This window comes from Megachile rotundata, chromosome 15, assembly GCF_050947335.1.
Source record: "Megachile rotundata isolate GNS110a chromosome 15, iyMegRotu1, whole genome shotgun sequence".
Lineage (NCBI taxonomy): Eukaryota > Metazoa > Arthropoda > Insecta > Hymenoptera > Megachilidae > Megachile > Megachile rotundata.
Window position 1 is genome coordinate 12,700,589 of NC_134997.1, and position 5,979 is coordinate 12,706,567.

At 38.3% G+C, this 5,979-nt stretch overlaps 1 long non-coding RNA gene across 2 annotated transcripts; it reads right to left on the reverse strand.

Moving 5' to 3' along the window:
• Positions 1-3,603: 3,603 nt before the first annotated feature.
• Positions 3,604-5,516, reverse strand: LOC143265823 (uncharacterized). Of its 2 annotated transcripts, none has more exons than XR_013040569.1 (4): positions 5,323-5,516; positions 4,439-4,797; positions 4,284-4,363; positions 3,604-4,208 (listed from the first exon to the last, which is right to left on the reverse strand). It is a non-coding gene; the product is annotated as an uncharacterized LOC143265823 (long non-coding RNA). The 2 variants fall into 2 exon arrangements; XR_013040568.1 differs by having other exon boundaries at positions 3,606-4,208; positions 4,439-4,996.
• Between the last annotated feature and the right edge of the window lie 463 nt (positions 5,517-5,979).

Below are 5,979 nucleotides of genomic sequence, written 5' to 3' on the forward strand. Positions count from 1 at the left end.
ATAATAAATTGTAATACTTTTTTAACCTAGCTGAAAAATTTCAAACTATTGCTATTCCTTACAGGCTTGGACACTCTTTCCTTTGAATTGGTTCTAAATTCAGTACGAAATCTGCTTGCTCGCTTTAGAATCGTCCAGTGAATAGGTATCACCCGTAAAAAAATAAAATCGAGAAAAGGCAAGCAAAATAGAAACGTAGATATAAATATGTATAATCGCATGAAACGTGCGTCTAAAAGGACACGTAGATTATCAATAAATGACTGGAAGTCGCGTGCAGAAAAACATTCAAATCAACCCCGGTTTTCGCGGCGAACCGCCTTTCCATACACCAATCTGCGTCGTTCGGTTTAATCGATGTTTTCTGAATAAAAAAACAAAGTGGCATATAAAAAAAGGACGAAGTGGATGCCGTGGCACAATTAAGAGGAAGAGAAAATCTAGTGTACCACCGAGTTAATCGAGCATTCAGCGTTACTGTACAGTATATTTAGATAAATTGCTAAGCGAACGAGGTAGAGACAATCTGTATAAAGTATTGTATAAATTATACATACGTGTTATCTATCGCTTGTGTATTATATCTCCAATTTAATAAATGGAACACGTATTATGGTAATTATAAAACTACTCTGTGTACTTTTCATTGATTCTTCAATTTTCCAATATGCATCCTTTTCCCCTTTTTCTTGTATTTACTAAATCTGTTTCGATTTTAAAAAAACATTCAGTTAAAATTTAAAAGTTGAAATCAAATTTAATAATTAAACGGTCAACATTAAATATCTTAACACTGGTAATTGAGAGAGAAAAAATATGCAAATTGAGGGCGAAAATTACTAAGACCATTAGGACTGACAATGAAATGCAAGGGATCGTAATGAACTCATCAATCATAAGGGAAGACACTGGTGTCATTTTTAACACATTAATTATCAATCAAAGTTAGACAGTGTTCGCTAAAAAAAATTGTTAGGATTTGCATAATTTCAATAGATGACAACTTGAATGTTAACAAATTCCTTATACATTCTATAATAAAATAAACCTAAAAACATGAATTATTTAAAGAAACATATAATCGCTTCCGCAGATATACAAAGATCATATAAAAAATATATACAATATCATATAAATATCTCAATAAAGGCAACATTCATTGAACATCCTATAATTTATTCATTAGAATTTAGAAATTTACCTCATTAGAAATATTTTCTTTTATTCTTTTATTAATCTTCTATCTTGAATCACTGAAACTTTTGCTTTTACAAAATCTGAGGCTCATGGTGGAAAGTCGCCATCTCTACTGCTTATCCAAAATAAATTTCTTATTGTATAATAAAATTAATATTACCTGAAAAAATATAGAAACATTAGTTCATGAATTATCAAATCATCCCCCAATGTCGACAAGTCATTGGAAATCATCGCTCGCAAGCCTAATGAACCGGAAACGATGTTTCGCAGGGAAAGGCAACGGGACAACCGGTACGCAATAAACCGTGGAAAAAGTCTTGTTGGCTGGCGTTTTCGTAACTGGTATCGATTTCAAATACGTACGCGAAGGAGGACAATGGGGTGGTGATTAATGTTACGAGAGTTTTCGTGAGTCATAAAGTTAGCATTCGCAGAGAGGTGTTAGAGAGTGGTCCTTTACGCCTCTCCACCCTCGATCGGTCCGAGAACGGAGGAACCTCGTCCCGGGGCCATTGGCAGTGCAAATTTATCGTGGTGTTAAGCCGTTAATATTTGCTTTCGTACGGCTTTAAATCAATGAAAAATATTCTAATTGGAATATGAAAAAAGTTGGCACACGGTCCGCCTGTGACAGAGGGTGCTGTTTGCCGATGCCAATAGAGTGGCGAAGGGTGGCGGGAACTCTGGTAAGGTGGCCTGTCTGCCACGTTACAGAATAGAATATAAATTGTCTTAACGAGTTGCCGGTGCAAAGAAAAATGGCAAAAACTTTTCGACTCGAGACCATTCGCGCTCCAGCAACTCTCTCTGTATTGACCTATAGATTCCATCCGACCGTCACGATTCGCTAACTACAAAGCAAGTTTACTAATTTCCTGAATCGAAGCCCGTAACGTTCTGCTAACGCACCCAACCACCGCCGCCTTCCAACACCCTCTGTCACGACCCATTAATTCGCCAAGATCCATTAACATCTCGTGGATATCGTATCGGGCAACGTACGCTTAAACGTTGTCGCTAATTGGGTGGATTTAATTGATTTGGCATTTCGAATGGTATACGTGGTTCGCTCCAGAAGTAATCAGGCTGTTTGCTTTGTATTAAGTAAATTGCTCCAATCTGTGAACCTTTTGAAACATTCAAATTATTTTAATGCATACAAATATATCTTTCACTTCTTAATTATCTTCATAATGAAAGAATTAGTTAAAATCGCAAGTTAACACTGCAGTTTTGTTTCACAGTTTACCTGAAAGAGAACATGAGTAAGGTGGTTATCGTATAAGATTAAAATCAGAACCAAAAGCTTCCCACTAACCAAGTAGGAGCTGTAAACTAATTAACATTTCACTAGTCATCGAGATTAACCTGGGGATACAAGAAAAATTGGTAGTCATGGGAAACGATCGATTAGCAACGAAGAATTGGAAATGTCGGAATTAAGGGATGACGATCGGTTACACGAGGATTTTCAAGAACACGGCACGCGGCCGTAGATGAAAGCTATCACCCTATCCGTGCACGCGATGGGTCCTGGACTCGATTTCGAACGAGATCGACCCCGATCGCGATTCCAGCTGGCAATAATTCCTCTTCGGTAACCGGCTGACAGGAAATCCCAGGTTTTACTTCGAATACCGCATTGATTAACTTATCTAATCTAATTTAAATGCGAACCTGGTTGGGGAAACGGGCTTTCTCGCTTCCACTTTTCACCGTGGAGAGAAGAAGACCCATGGCCCATCGGTTAGACAGCAGGGGATGAAGGCGAACCCTTGTGGTGTAACCGATGCTGCACGGGGTAAGAAAGAGAGGGCGAAACGAGAAACTAGGAACATTAAGCGCGATAGTGAACGGCGGCCAAGAAACGAGACGAAGAGAAAAATGGGGATTTGGGAGAACGTGTAAGGGTGGATGTTCCGAATCGGACAGAGAAACAGAAAGGAGAAAAAGGTCCGACGAGCGAAAGGGAAGAAGACATTCGGGGGCAGAGAAGTGGTTGCACGAGATAATGAGAGAAGCGAGGGTGAAACAAAATGAAGCGATCTAGTATGGGCGGGTCGTAGGAGCAGTAATACGAACAGGGTTGTACCGTGTTGAGTAAGGCGAGTTAGGGCATACAAACCGCTGTGTAACGTATCAAATCGAGTGCTGAATCCGGGATTAAATCGGCGAGAAGCGAAACAAGAGAACTAGGGGCCGTGAACGACATCCATGGTACCGTCGAGAAGACGAGGCAAATCCACGTAGGTGCAATTTTGACTAACGTTAACGTCCGCGTGAATGGGCTAGCAAGTTGTATCGTTTACGTTAATTTTATTCGTCATCAACGACATACCGTGATCTTCTGTAAATTAAAGTACCTGTTAAGGAAGGAATATGGATTATGGATCAGTTCCAATAACTCTCCTTTAATAAAAAGTACTTTTTATTAAAATAAAAAATTGCAAATTACAACTATTACAATATTTTACAACTACATACTACTTACTATTAAAAATTATCTCTACGATTTCTATTTCTTAAGATCTATTTCTTAATAATTATTAACTATTACCCATTACTGTACTACACTACAACCATTAAACCATACTACATTACCATACCATGATTATTATACTTCAACCCTATGTTCAAGACTTGGTCAGGCTTGTATAGATAATATGTTCTTTTCACAAATTACTCGACGCGAATTGTTCGAACAATTTGAGATGATTATATTCCTCCTCTGTCGGGGAATAACGTATGATTGACAGTATAATAATAACGGCGATTACGACAATATTGAAGCAACGGCTGACTTTGTTACCGTATCTAACCAGGGGATTTTCCCCTTATCCTCGGACACCCTAACCGGTCTTAACTTACTGCATTAGTTTCGCAAATTGAAGAATTCCGGCTATATTTCCATTCTATCTTCAACTGTTTCTTCCTTCAATATTAAAAGCATGGTCTTATCATATGAATACGATATCAGAGATGAATTCTCAATAATCTTCTGTACAGATCTACATATAGATTGAAGCATTATTGATAATAATAGTAAATCATAAATTGAAAATATAGAAAAAGAGATTACCTACTTTGTCGGAACAATGTAACGTAACGAATAAAAGAATTGACAATATGGCGACACGAATTCAAATGTAACGGTTGCAAGTATCTTAAACAATGAAAATTCATTTGAATACATAGATGGTTAAATCGATGGAAAAAATAAGGAACATCGGAGGCTTACCTCCCCCATTCCAACCTACATCTTCTTCTTTTCGATCACCGTTTACTGTTCTTCCCTTCTCTATTTATCATCCGACTACTCATCTGCTGACTTGTTATTAAATTAATCCTTCGTTTAGTCAAATTGATGCATTGATATCATAGAGCACTCATAACTCACGGCACCCTTTCCGCCACGATTAGTACACGCGCAGCCGTTTTCACGCGCGACCCCTGATTCAACCAAGTGAGGGGGCTTTACTCTGCAATTCCCTATTTGCACCGATGCAGACTCCACTATTTATTAACATCATTACTTATCATTTCAACCACTCGTGCATCACGATGACGTCACTGAGATAAATGCATCTCGCGCTGGACCTGCGACAAGCTTTGTTTAATGGTTAACCATCGAATACTTCGATCAATGAGTAACGAGATCGATGCATCTCCTTTTTGATCAGCGCCACGTCGCGAAAGAACTGTGCAATAGCATTGACTTGAATATCGATTTGTTTCGAATCGTTCCATAGATCACCGCATGTTGGATTCCACGCGGTAGCAGATCTTTTTATAAAAACTAACAATAGAACAAAAATTTGAATGAGTCTAAGCGAGGAATGCAGAGCTAAAAGCGAACAGTTAAAATTAATGCAAAATTTTAAGTTAAATACATAAGTTAATAATAAACTTCGAAATAACAGGAACGCTCGGAAGATTTACCGCCAAAATGTTTGATTCGATCAATCACAGAAACGACAGAAAGCAAATACCGAAATCGATAAGACCGCGTATGTAATTAGTATACGCGATAGAGACGTTGATGGCCGGGGAAGTTTTATTTTCCGTTTCCTCCTCGGTACGTTTTCAATTTGAATACCGATTAATCTGGTCGAATAATCTTACCGTATATTTCGAGCGGTCCTCCGATATTCGTTTGAGAGCATTCCTTTTTTTTTTAAACTAAACGTTTCACTTTATCGGTGGTGCACAGCAATTAATAATAACACGCAATCGCGGCCGTATCTTTTATAACCTTTTGGAGTATAAATCGCGAAATTCTGGAATTATCAGGCAGCCGGGAATGAAAGGCTATTTCCGTCGCACGGAATCACGGGCAATATTTTACGTGGGATTGGGGTTGAACGCGGACACATCGACGTTTGATATTTTTATGCAGTGGCGCCACCGCGGAGAGATTTACGAGGCAGATATGCGATCACAAAATGTCCGACACTAAATCAAACATGTTGCATCGGAAAACATCAGAAATTATTATTGGGACTTTTATGGGATCGACGGGAGCGAAAGAAACGTACAATGTAACTCGACGCGCCGTTTCATTGTGAGTATCTTCCGAAGGATCTATCACGGAATAAATCGTGATATATTAGGCGATTTTTTTATAAGTATCTCAGAAAAAAACTTGATGACTACTTATGGAAGCTGCGTCACCATTGTGAGCGATAATTTTATGACGACATACATTACACTACATTGTCTATATTATTTGAACGTATGTTTTGTGTTGGCAAAATAAGATGAAGTTTATTACTGCATGAC